Below are 13,206 nucleotides of genomic sequence, written 5' to 3' on the forward strand. Positions count from 1 at the left end.
TTGCTTTTTTTAAAATCATTTTTTTTCTCCCTTCCCTTTGAGATAAAACTCTTTAAAAAGATCCTACTCTCTATATAATCTCAAATCCATTTTGGCCTCCTTCTCTTTTTACCAGGAAGTATCTTGTGACTAAGGGCCCCCCTCTTGCAGGTCTTGCACGCCCCTCCCCTCCCCAGAATTGCAGAGCTACAGGATGGTGAAGGTCACCCAAGGGCATCAGTAGGGGGTGGCGTCTCCAGCCCCTGGCTCCATGGCACTGTTCAACTTTCCTTGCGTTGCTTTGCAGCCCACCCCTCACAGTGCCTCTGAAGTGTTTCCTCTGGAGTAACATGAGCGTTTGAGGGCTTGTCTAAGGAGAAGAAAAGAATAAGGCAGTGAAGGAGACTGTACATAAAGACATGGCAAAAATCGTAATTATAGCAATATAGTTATGGGGTAATGTTCGGGTGGGCAGCTCCATTTAAAAAAAAATATGTGAATGAATCTGTGAAGCTGCGAGTAGCAAGAAGAGCGAAAGGTCTTCTTCACAAACCGCCTACCTTGTAGACAGTAATTTGTACACTGTATAGTTTTGTTAAGAATTTTTTTTTAAATTAAAATTCCCATGTTTGTAAAGCTAACTTTTTAACAATTATAATGGAACTATATGTTGTTTCCATTTTTAAAGTAAACAAGAATATTCCTTGTTTGGAGACTGGACTTGAGTTAAAACTCTCCAGGCTCTTAAGTTATGTATTAAAAAAGAAAAAAAATCTGTCCATGTTAGGAGTTATTTCACAGATTCCTGTGCTTGAAAAGCATAGGATACTAATCCTTTAAAAAGTGTAAATGGAGAAAAGTTATATTTTATGAAGGTTATTTTGTTGTATTTAGTATTGGAAAAGTTGGTTTTCAGAGCATTTCAGAATGTCGGAAGCACCACTGTCTTTTTATTAGTATAAACGGCCTTTAGCAAAAGTTTTTGTGATTGTTACGTGATGGTATTTAAGGTTGTTTCACAGAGCATTCAGGATAGGCAGAAAATGACAAAACAGTGCTATGTCTCACATAACGTGTCCTCAGGGAGCAGAATCTTGGATTTGTGACTTGTAGCTTCATAAGGACTCAACAAAAGAGATTGCACAGGGACATTTCAGCAGAGTGACACCAGGACATATGTTCTTTACCTAGATTCAAACTCTATGTATCGTGTGAAACGATGAAGGCTGCAGAAAGTTATCCCATATTCAGTGTACAGTATTCATTTTTAACGAAACAACTACAATATTGCTGGCAGATAGGCCCCAAGCATGACATTCAATATAGTTTACATGTTCCTGTCAAGGTCTTTGGTTAACATTAACCAGCTGCATGCTTCCTGGACTTTAAAAAATTGGGTTTCTATAGAAAACTTGTTTTTTTTTTAATGTGCAGGCTATTCAAGTTCAATAGTAAAAGCTTAAAATTGAATGTTCTACTCCATGCTGAAGGAGCTGAAAGCTGCCTTCTTCATTTTTTGCACTTTCTGGTAGTTCCCCTGTTTTTTTCTAATTCCTTATGAAATTGTGTGGGTGGGGTGGAGCACTGCAGTTGGGGGGTAACATGGACCACTGATTTTTGCCCTTTGACCCTGCACAATGACCTTTGCATCAGCCAAACTCATTGCCATGACAACTCTTTGTACTGTGTCCGTGCCACAGATCTGTTGGTGACATTGTTCATATAGTCAAAGGGGACAAGTTGGAGACGGTCAATTTTTACTTTTTGTTGTTGTTGTTGCAATTCTTTCTTCAATGGTTGTAAGTAGTTTGTTTTTTTTTTTTTAAATAATAAAAGGGTTCACTAGTTAAGACTCTTTAGAAATATCTGTGTGTTGCAATTCAAATGTATGTTGAGATTGTGAAAAGGCTTCAGTGGCACTAGCCTACCAGCACGCCAGCCCCAGCCTCTGATAACTTTTATTGCATGATCAGTACCGGTAATAAATGGTGGCCTATGTACACAGAAGACACAGTGTGAGCTGGTGACACTAAAGCCGGTCTTGTATTACTGTATTTTTGACAGAATGGTTTTGAAAACTGTGCTACAGGGACTGATGTGGCAAATATATCTTTTTATGCAGAAGGAAGTCTTTTTTTTTTTTTTTTTTCAAGAAGTATGGCTTATTATGCATTCTTCATCGAGGGCATTGAAGTTGCATGGACTGAAAAAAGTTGATGCAAAACGAGAAAGAAACAAACAAAACAAAACAAAAAAAAAACCAGCAAAATGTTTACCAAAAAACTCAAACAAATGAGCAGTGCCTGTTCAATTTCACAGTCTCTGTTGAGTTCAGTTGTAAATATGTTTCAAATGACATTTTCTTGGAAAAAAAAAATATCTCTACAACATTGTAGAATGTGAGGGGTAACTCCATCCCAGGAATAGGCTTCTCAAAGCTGCAGTAGATTATGTCTTCATCAAGCTGTTAATTTGTGCTTATATCATATAGAACTTTTAGCATCCTGGGAAGAGGTGCCCCCACCTCAATGATATTTCTCTGAGAACAACTTTTGTAGGACTGTGTGTTTCTTTAGATACATTTAGTACAACTGTAGGTGACGAGTAGTCAGTTATTGCTTGCTAGCTACACACCAGGGTTGATCCATTTTAAAACTTTTGGCATTTTGTCCTCATGGGCCATAATTACAGAACCTTGTGTTTTAATTAAAATTTTCAAAAAAGAGGCACATGCACAATCTCCGTGTAACAAACCTTTAGCAGTAGGATGTATTATATGACAGTTACTTAATTTCTGGCATTCAGACCGCTGGGATCAGCCTCAGAAGGGGCCAGAATGTTAGCGAAGGTTTTATTGTGCCCGGTTGGAGGATAACGTTCTTTGGGTACTTTTTGTGGGTTGCAAATGAACTCAATTGCCACAAGTTTTAAACTGGTGTAAATCAAGCTTGACTTAATGTGATTGTTACTGTTATATCCAGCCTATACTGCTAGCAGCTGCTCATACTGCAGTCAATTACTGGAAGCAGATATATTTCCTATGCAAAAACTGTTTAAACAATAAAATGAGCTATGCTACAGACTCTGGCCTCATGTTTTATTTTCCTCCTCCGTCTCGTCCCACCACTATTCCTGCACCAGTCTTGGGGTCAGTAGTATTTTAGAAGTGCATCTTGGTCCTTCCATTTGGGAATTTTGTAGCATGGGTTTAATTTCTTAGCGTCTGGGATGGTGACTCTTCCAGTTCGGTACTTGCAGTTTTGCACTGGGCATGGGTGTATCTGTGTAAACCCTTCTTGCAATTCCTAATACGTATACTCTTCACAAGCTCTCTAAACAATGGCAGTAAAAATGCAAGTGCAGTTCTAGAATTTCAGCCCCTACTCACCAGGAAAGGCCTTTCAGCAGTGAGGTGAAGATGTAATGTGTGCTCAGGATGACTGGACTGTGGTCTGCTCCACTGAAAAACCACAGGGCCGCAAACACACACATTCAACAGGAGGAGGTAAGTCCTGGGGCCACCCTGTGGCTGTGGGTTTGGTGGTTTTGTGACTACTGGAGAAGAAGAATTCCTTTCTCCCTGTGCCTGAAAAGGAGCAGCATCTAAGGTTTCCAAGGAGCAGAGCTACTTTTCATTGTAAGGGGGGGGTTAATGTTCCTTATTCACAGGGAGGTGGGACACGAGCTGAAATTGAGGACGGTATCCCAGATCCAAGCTCCTTGAATACAGCATTTCTGAATGGAGTCAGCTGCAGTTCAGCAACAGCTAATTGAAAAGGAACCAGCTTAAATGGTTTTGGGATCCATCTGAGTAATGTGCACGAATGAATCAAAACTAATGCAAGCTTGATTGAAAAGAAATAAAAATGCCTGGAATTTGACCCTCCCAATTGAAGACTTGTTGAGACAAATCCAGTGGCCTGATCCCACCACCTCTAATTTATGGCTCAGGTCTCTTTAATCTCCCCAAATCACCCTGATATAGTGGTTTATACTGCTGTGGGTGGAGTTGCAGGGAAATCAGTTGACCACAATCTATTGAAAAAACAAAAGGAGAATTCTGGAAGGCTCCATCATGAGATGGTGATTACATATTTTAGAAGATTAAGAAATGTCTTAGGAAATAGTTTAAGAATATTATACTTGAAGTAAAATTTTTACCTGTTGAGAGACTTTTTACTCTTATGAACATGTTTGACTTTGTTGGCATCAATCAAGATTTGGGGATAGAAGAGAGATGGTAGTGAGGAAGTTGTTCAGTTGCTCAGTCATGACTGACTTTGCGACCCTCTGAACTGCAGAATGCCAGGCTTCCCTGTCCTTCACTGTCTCCCAGAGTTTGCTCAAACTCATGTCCATTGAGTCAATGGTGTTATCCAACCATCTCATCCTCTGTTGCCTGCTTCTCCCCCTGCCATCAGTCTTTCACAACATCAGAGTCTTTTCCAATGAGTTGGCCATTTGCACTCAGGTGACCAAAGTATTGGAGCTTCAGCTTTGGCATTGTTCCTTCCAGTGAATATTCAGGTTTGATTTCCTTTAGGACTGACTGGTTTGATCTCGCTGCTGTCCAAGGGACTCTCAATAATCTTCTCCAGCACCACAATTAGAAAGCATCAATTCTTCAGTGAACTGTGAGGAAGAATACACAATTATTTCAAGACCCTGCTCTAGAGTTATACTGCCTGTTTCAAATGCTAGAAATGGTCAGCTGTATAGCAAGTTATATAAACTTTCTTCACCTCAGTTCCATTATCTGTAAAATTAGATACTAGTAAGAGTACCTGTCTCATTAAGCTATTGAGAGGATAAATGAGATTGTGCATGTACAGTTCTTACAGTACGTAAGTTCTTATTACTATTATTATTATTATTGTTATCACCATAAGGCTTTATGACCCATTAGTCAGAAGTAAATGGATTAGTTTGTTTCTTTTAGAGTTGAAGATGTAAGGCCATTAATTATTTTCACTGGCTTTTGGTGTGTGTGTGTGTTGTGATTTGAAAATAATTGAATCGCTACTGGTTGGAGAGCATCACTTCCTTTCCCTTTTAGTTTTAATTCTGTGGCAGCCAGTAAGTCTGTACTGAGATTATTCAACAGAGTCCTTCCAAGAGACCATTGCTTGAATGGAAACTGCATACCTGTACATGACCCAATCTTAGTTTCTAGAAGTTCCCTTCAGGTGATGCCAGTTTGCTTTCTTTGTGAACGAAGAAAAGCATTGATTTCTTAAGTCTGTTAATTTTCTAAATAGCTTTATTTTATAGGACACACAAGAATTTGCAAGGAATAGAAGTTTTCTCAAATAGAGAAAAGTCGTGAGAACTGAACGGAGAGACGTTGAGAGCAGAGGAAACCCCAGGCGAGAGTGCAGCGTCTGACTCTCCTCCCGCCTCGGACAAGCTGACAGCTGGCATCTGTGCTCCACCACATGACACTCCATTCTTTCCTCTCAAGGTGGGGACTGGATAAGGTGGTGAGATCTGCAGTGGACTGGGAGAAACTGCATAAGCCTGAGATATGCAGCTTTCCAGACTTCATACGGAGGATCCCTCAAAGTCTTTACAGGACACAGTAGCTGCTCCCATGAGACAGGAAGCAAATGTTCTGTCTTTCCTTTCACTCCCCACTGTAGAATTCCCCCTTCTTGGTTTTCCCCTCACTCCCTGTTCACCCAATCCCAAATATCCCCATATCATCCTCAGGTGGTCCAAAATTGCTCTTTCTGTCCAAGGTTGGAAACTGGTGATGCTCATGGTGTCTCTTACACCAAAATGGTCTTTTCCTCCATGTCAACAAAATGCCCCTCTCTGGAGTACCATGGGGTGTTGGATTTTAATGGGACCAAAGTAGTCCATGTTAAGGGCCTAAAGGAGAGATTGAGGGCAAAATAGAGGTGGAAACTTGCATTTTCCAAGTTTTCACCACTGTTATTTTTAACAGATTATTCTCTTTGGTTGGGTTGTCTGAAGAAGTCTTTGCAGTATGCAGTTTTTTGCTGTGAGGGTCAAAAGTGCAGATGGTCACAGTTCTTGACGGCGGGGGGTGGGGTGGTTGGGGGAGGGCAGGGCAGGTAGCATAACTGTGTCAAGAGGCAGAGATAACAAATGGGGATGGTGGGATTGATGACCTGAAGGGGGTTGCCCACATTTAATAAGAACAGCTGGGGATTGTTCTGTCCCCTAAAACCACCTTCACCGTCTTCCCCACCCCAAATAGGGTGACCACAGAAGTAAACGAGCCCAGGGCTACACTGGATCCATGCCTGTCACCTCCACCAGCAGCCCAGTACCCTTCAAGGTACAGAGTGAAAAGAGACTTTTCTCAGAAAGAGAGACTTAGAAGGTGAGTCAGATCCACCCTGCCCTGATCATATCTGTTTCTTCCAATTACTCTTTCTCACATTTTTACTCCTCCAGAATCCAAATTCTCTTTGTTAGTACAAAAAGTAAGTGGTTTTTACACTTATCCGAGGAACATAAAAGAGAAGTGACACTGATGGAATTTTATCATGGTTACAAATTCAAATTGAGATATTGTAATATAAGTTTCAGCCCCAAATCCATTTTTACTACAGTTCCTTGGCTAATTTGTAAAAACACAAATACATGAATAACCTAGTGTTTGCCATACTAAACCAAATTATCCAGAATACTTAAATATCCCCATTTCTTCATTGCCTTATCATTCTCACTTGACTTATTAAATCAGCAACACTGGTTGAATCATGAATAATTAGTTGTTCTGTACCAGAAAGAGTTGATTCCTGTTAAAGAATATTCCATACAAAGCTAAATGTAACCTGGAATTTGAGGGATGTGCAGAAGTGAGAGTGTATGAGCATACATGTAACTTCCATATTAATTTAACTGCGGACTTTTGTGAAACATTGTTGGAGTTGTGTCATAATCTAGCAAAATAATCAGTTCCAAAGTAATGTTCAAATTAGATGATAATAACATAGATAATCCTGCCTGTTTGTACACATAAACATTCTTTTCCATTGCAAAAATTAAAAAAAACATACTAAGTCAAGGGTTGAGCCTAATTAATTTTTCTTCACCTTATAGCTGACATAGGCAGAGGAAAGAAAATTATGGTTTGCTTTGCATCCTTCATTTGGAAGAAAGTCCATACCCAAACTAGAGTATAATTAATGACTTTCAATGAATGCAAACATTTTAATGTATGAGGCACATCCTAGGAAAAGCAAGAATCAGATTAAGGAAAAAGTAAAAACATAAACCAGAAAAATAGATGTAAATATCCTTACAGGTCATAAAAGAGGATCACAGAAAATTTTCTTATACATATTCCATTTTAGATCTAGCTTCATGATAGTCCTGGTTATAGCTAGCCTTTAACTAATTAACTAGAGCAGTGGCATATAGTAAAGATAAAGTAAGCATTCTTAAATGTTCTCCAGTTTTTCTGATACATTTGTAAGTTCCTCACAAATACAACATATATGTACTTTCAGTTTTTAGAGAAGTTCTGATTTTATCCTTTTTATTTTTTTACTTTGATTTTATCTATTCGTACTTTGATTTGTTTATCTACTCCTATTTTGATTAATCAGCTATAACATATAGCTACATTTAACTTTTATCTCCTTGAAAAGCTTTGCATATAAATAAATTCCTGAAGCAGAAAAGACCCAGACTTATTGTAAGGCTTGGGACAAAAGGTGTAACACTGGCGTGATCTTCCCTTCATGAGAACAGAAACACATTGGATTTGGTAGAGACTATTAATTTTTCTCCTTGGCCTCTTTCCTAGATAGCTTGAAATCAAAACTGGGTTCTGCTCCAGCTTATGTGTTCTTACTGGGAGCACTTACTAAACTGTGAGTGTGTTACCTGGTGCTAATGAAATCCACATGGGTTGCCCCAGGTTCAGTGGTTTCCCCTTCCGATTTCCTGGTTCTGGAGCTCTGTTCCCACTGGCCACCCCTCCAGTGAGAACTCTCAGGGCGCATTCTCCATCCAGTTTAAAGGAGTTTTGTGTGGAGAAATAAGTCAAATCAATAGCACATGTTAGAAATGACCACGGAGCCACCAATATCAAGATTTCCCCCAGTGACAAAGGTACGTAACAGAGGATTACAGAGGGCAGGGAACTTAAGAGGGGAACAGTTTTGTTGGCATTAACACAAGAGTGGGCATAGTTAACATTCATTGAATGATAATTGAGTCAGGCCCTGGGCTAAGGATTTTGCTTCTATTATCTTATTTAATCCTTTTAAGGCTCATGAAAGGTAAGTACTAATCATATTCCTATTTTACTGATGAGTAAACTGAGGCCCAGAGGTGAGGTGACTTATTCGAATAAATAGTGGAAATGATAGATTTAAATATCATTCAATGAGCAGACTTTAATTGCTTAACATGTGTCTTACAATTTGGTCCAATGAAATCATTTAGTTATCTTCTTTTAAATGGTATAGAACTTGAAGGTTGTAGAATTCTCTTAACCTCAAATCAAAACTAAAACAACTTTAATTGGATTAAAATTGACCATCTCTGTTTTCCAGGATTTATGTGAGAATGGTTTGGTTAATTAATTAATTAATCAATTTTAATTTCAAAATTGTAAGCCTCTTTAAGTTTTGGTGAAGGTGGACATTTGAAACTCAATATTTCATTCAAGATGTTATTCTACCACCATAGTCTTTATTAATGTATCACTGAGCTTATTAAAAAAACAATAGAGTAATAGTGATCATTTATTAAGAACCTGTAACTGTGGTTCAGGGTCTGTACTAAATATTTTACATACAATAATTTAATTTAATTCTCAGTAATATTCTAGCTGTCAATATCCCCATTTTTCAGATGAAAAAAAGAGGAATTCAGAGATTAAGCAATTTACTCCAGAGTCATGCATCCTTGATGTGGTGGGCCCAAGCGTAGAACCCATGTATGCCTGACTGCAAAAGCCATAATCATTACCTTTGTGTTGTGTCTTTTACATTCAAATGAACCAACAGATAGATAAGATAGTGAAAGAGTAAAACCTTTACAAATTGATAATTTTTCCCCAAATTATTTAATTGAAGAAAACTTGCTTCACAATACTGTGCTGGCCTCTGCCATATATTAGCATGAATCAGCCACAGGTATACATATGTTCCCACCCCTCTCGGTTGTTACAGAGCCCCAGTTTGAGTTCCCTGAGTCATACAGCAAATTCCCATGGTTATCTATTTTATACGTGTGTGTGTGTGTGTGTGTGTGTGTGTGTGTGTGCGCGCGCGCCATGCGCGCTTAGTCGCTCGGTCATGTCTAACTCTTGTGACCCCATCAGTTCAGTTCAGTCGCTCAGTCGTGTCTGACTCTTTGCGACCCCACGAATCACGGCACGCCAGGCCTCCCTGTCCATCACCAACTCCCGGAGTTCACCCAAACTCAATGTCCATCGAGCGACCCCATAGACTGTAATAAATTGAATAATTTTTATTGTCATAAATAAGCATTTTTAAATTGAGCCATCTTTGTTATTGTAGTAGCACTGTCACTTCCTGAGACAAGACATTCCATAGTGTGGAATTCAGTGTTCGGTGGCTCTGGCTCAGCCCTGGTGCAGGTAGGTTATGGAGCTCCACTCATGATGAGCTCACAGGTCTGAGGATAGCCTATGTGTGCGTGTTTGCTTGTAAAAACCAAACCAAAGTCAGGGGCAGAGTTGCGGCGCCTGGCAGTTCTCAGTCTTCACTCCTTAAATTCATTCAGAGGCAAGAAGAGAGCGCAGGTCCTGCTAACGCTGCCTTGGCCCAGAGCTTTGCGAGTACCCCAAACTTGGAAATTGTTCCTAGAGACGGTGGTGGTTTTCATTTGGCCAGGCAGTCTAATTATGATGCAAGTGGGCTTCCGGGCCTCAACAAGTTTTCTTTCACCTTGGGTGCCCTGAGGAGAAAGGAGGGGCTTGAGGTATGGCCTCATTGTTTGAGCCTGTTGTGCAGGTGCCTTGCTGGAAAACAATGGACTCCATTGATGGTGCGTGGCCTAGCACAGGCCAAAACCAGTGTGTATTGCTGTAGGCAGGTATGTGAGTCAACAGTGAGGCAAAACCAGGTGGGGGTCCAAGATTGAAAATGGCCCCCTTCTCCTGACAGAATTCATCACGGCTATGCCGGAGACTACCTCAATATTTTGAAATACCCGTCTGTGAGTTTGGACAGACGCTTCAGCTCCAAAGCCCCTGATATTATGGCAGATGCTTCTATTTTCAGAATCTTCCACAAATAGAGAAGTCTTGAATGTGGAAAATTATATGCACTTTATTTTTAAAGAAATTATGTCTAAAGAACTGTCTTTCCTGCAAAAGGGGAAAAAGAACTTAGAATATTTCTTGGATTTGTTTAAATTTTCTTGTTTACTGGAAGAAATAAACACAGATAAGAGGATAAAATATGTCATGGGAGTTTTAAAGAAACTCATTGTGATTTTCAATAAGGAATTATTAAGAGGCTTAATTTCACACAGCTAAGCTGTGCTTCAGGCCTGATTTTTCTAAGCCAAAAGCTTCTAAGCAAAGGGGCACACAGACATGGAAATACATACGTGGAAAAATACAGACATGGAAAATCAGGTAGGAAGAGGCATAGGAATATAGCCCAGTCTTGCCCTGAAACACTCATAAGAGAGCAATCATTCATTTATTCATCTTTTAAATTATGAAACACTTATTAATCTCATATAACCTGGCACTATACATATGTTTTTGATCCTTGGGCATTAGTTTTGCAGGTTTCTTGGTTTCCAAGTTGTGGAATAAAATTCACCATTAAGCTGAGGCCAATATGACTATTTTCATTGTCTCAAAAAACTTTACTGGTAATAACCAGGTGCCAGCACCGTGATTTGCACTAGGGACACAAGAGGAAGCAGAACTGGCTTATTCCTTCCTATACTTTCTCTGCTTGGGTAGAGCAGGACGTCTGTTACCCTTCAACTAGAATATAAGAGCAACTCCAGTGTGATAGAAATAAACACGGTAAGGTATGACAAGTACCTGGCAAAGAGACAAACTTTGTGGGCAGATAAAACTCTTGAAGCCTCAGTATCCTCATCTGTAAAATGGGAACAGTAGGAATTAGTAGTATTAGTCGCTCAGTCATGTCTGACTCTTTGTGACCCCATGCATTGTCGCCCACTGGGCTTCTCTGTCCACGAGATTCTCCAGACAAGAATACTGGAGTGGGTTGCCATTCTCTTTTCCAGGGCATCTTCCCGACCCAGGGATGGAACCTGGGTCTCCTCCTTTGCAGGCAGATTCTTTACTGTCTGAGCCACCAGGAGAGATTTAAATGGTTGTTGTGGGGATTAAATAAGATGGACCAGAAAGGGTGCTAGTCATTGTTGTTATCAGTTTTGGATATCTTGTTTCTCTCAGTCTTTCTACAGCTACATTTATGGATGACCTTGTCGAATGAGGCCATATTCAGTGCCCCAGAAGGCTTGTCATGTGGTATTTCAAAGGACATGAAGTAGACTTCGGTTACTTAAAAATCTCATATTCTTGCCTGATTAGCACCATATTCTAACATTTATTTCCCCAGTGCTCCGTTCTCAGCCCCATTTTCACCTTACAATGTATTCTTTTCCTTCTTTTTGTCTAACAGGGACAAGGAGGGTGGCAAGGAAGGGGTTTCCCCTTTCCTGATTCCCAAAGTTACCCTCGCTCTGAGTCTCTGCTGAGGGAACCAGCTTGTCTACCTGTGGGAAGATTAGAAAACCAACCCCCAGCCTTGGCTCACCAGCATGGATGTGTGGGCAGCAGCCAAGCTGAGAAACCCATCTGGACATCAGGGCCCCCTGGGGAAAACATGTCTGGCTCTGTTTGTATTGGCTTCCAGAGCAGCCTTCTGACTTGATGTTGTGCTAACTGGGGATTGTGGGAAAGTCCATCTGACCAGCAGCTTCCCGCAGGTGGCTTTTGATTAAGCCAATGGAGGGGCCTGAGAACCAGCATGCAGCCTGGGTCTCCAGGGAGGTCTGAGTCAGTATGGACACACACCTCCCCTTTCCTGGAGGAGAGAAGTGGAGAGCAGGGAAGGATCAATGCAGTCTCAGAAGCCAATGTCACGTGCAGAAACCAAAAATTTCATTTTCACTCTTTGGTTTAATTTGAACGGTAGCACTGACCCTACACTTGGCTGCCATGGGACAAAGGGTTTTCTCCAGCTGGGGTCATTGAAGAGTGGACTCTAGGTCAGCACTGAGTAAAATTTAACTTCTGTTTATTTTTCTCCCTTTACTTATAAGACTATTGGCCCCAAAACACACTCCCCCACTCCTCCCTATCCATTTCTCTCACCATGTCCTGACCAGGTTTCTGACATGGACACTCTGAAAGCAGAAATCATTTCACTGCTTTTGACTTACTGGCCTTCCCAAGGTTGGGTTAAATCTGATAAGAGTCAAATGAGTTTTGTTTGGCGGCAGCCAAAGAAGGAGCAGGTCCTAAGGGGAGAGAACAAAGTGAAGTTTGTGCATGTGACCATACCTTGGCCTCATCTGGCCTCCTGGGGCTTGCTCTCTCTCTTTCTGTCTCCTTCCTTCCAGGGCGGTTTGTGCTCCGCAGCTTCTGATTCTCTCACGTGTGTCAGCTCATCCCTCCCTCTGCCCTGGTCCTGTCCCTTCCTCCTTCCCTTCTCACTGTCAGGAGTTGGCCAGTTAGCAAACCCACAGGTACGAAGGCAGGAATGACTGACTGCCCCACGCTCTCCGCTTTTCCAGTACGTTTGCGTTTTCTCATGGATCAGACTTCATGGAATTTCAGGATGGGGATCAGAAACTCTGTAAGGGTCAAGATTTAAAGACAGGGTTAGATTTGGGTAGAGAGCCATGTAGATTTTTACAGAGCCAGGTAGATTTGGGTCTCAGCCATGCGTGTTTTGATCAAGTTGCCTAATCATTCTGAGCGTCAGTATTCCCAACAACAGAAGACAGAATCTTTTTTTCAGAAATGACTAGTGGAAAGTTTCTAGCTCTATGCCACCTCGCAGATACTTCATAAATCTTCAGGGTGATTGTGGTTATCAGGCTGCACCATCTACACCTGAGCTGAATCCTAGATGAGGGATGACTGTGAAAGAGGTCTGTTATGGTGGGGAGGCACGATTACCTCTATCTTCCTGTTAGTGTTGTGTCCCACGGCTGACTCTGAGGAAATTGAGAAGCCAAAGAAGGATGAGAGAGAAACAAGCACATGTAACGATG

Source organism: Bos grunniens, chromosome 8 (genome assembly GCF_055505025.1).
Source record: "Bos grunniens cultivar Pamir isolate PY7600 chromosome 8, Bosgru_T2T1.0, whole genome shotgun sequence".
NCBI lineage: Eukaryota > Metazoa > Chordata > Mammalia > Artiodactyla > Bovidae > Bos > Bos grunniens.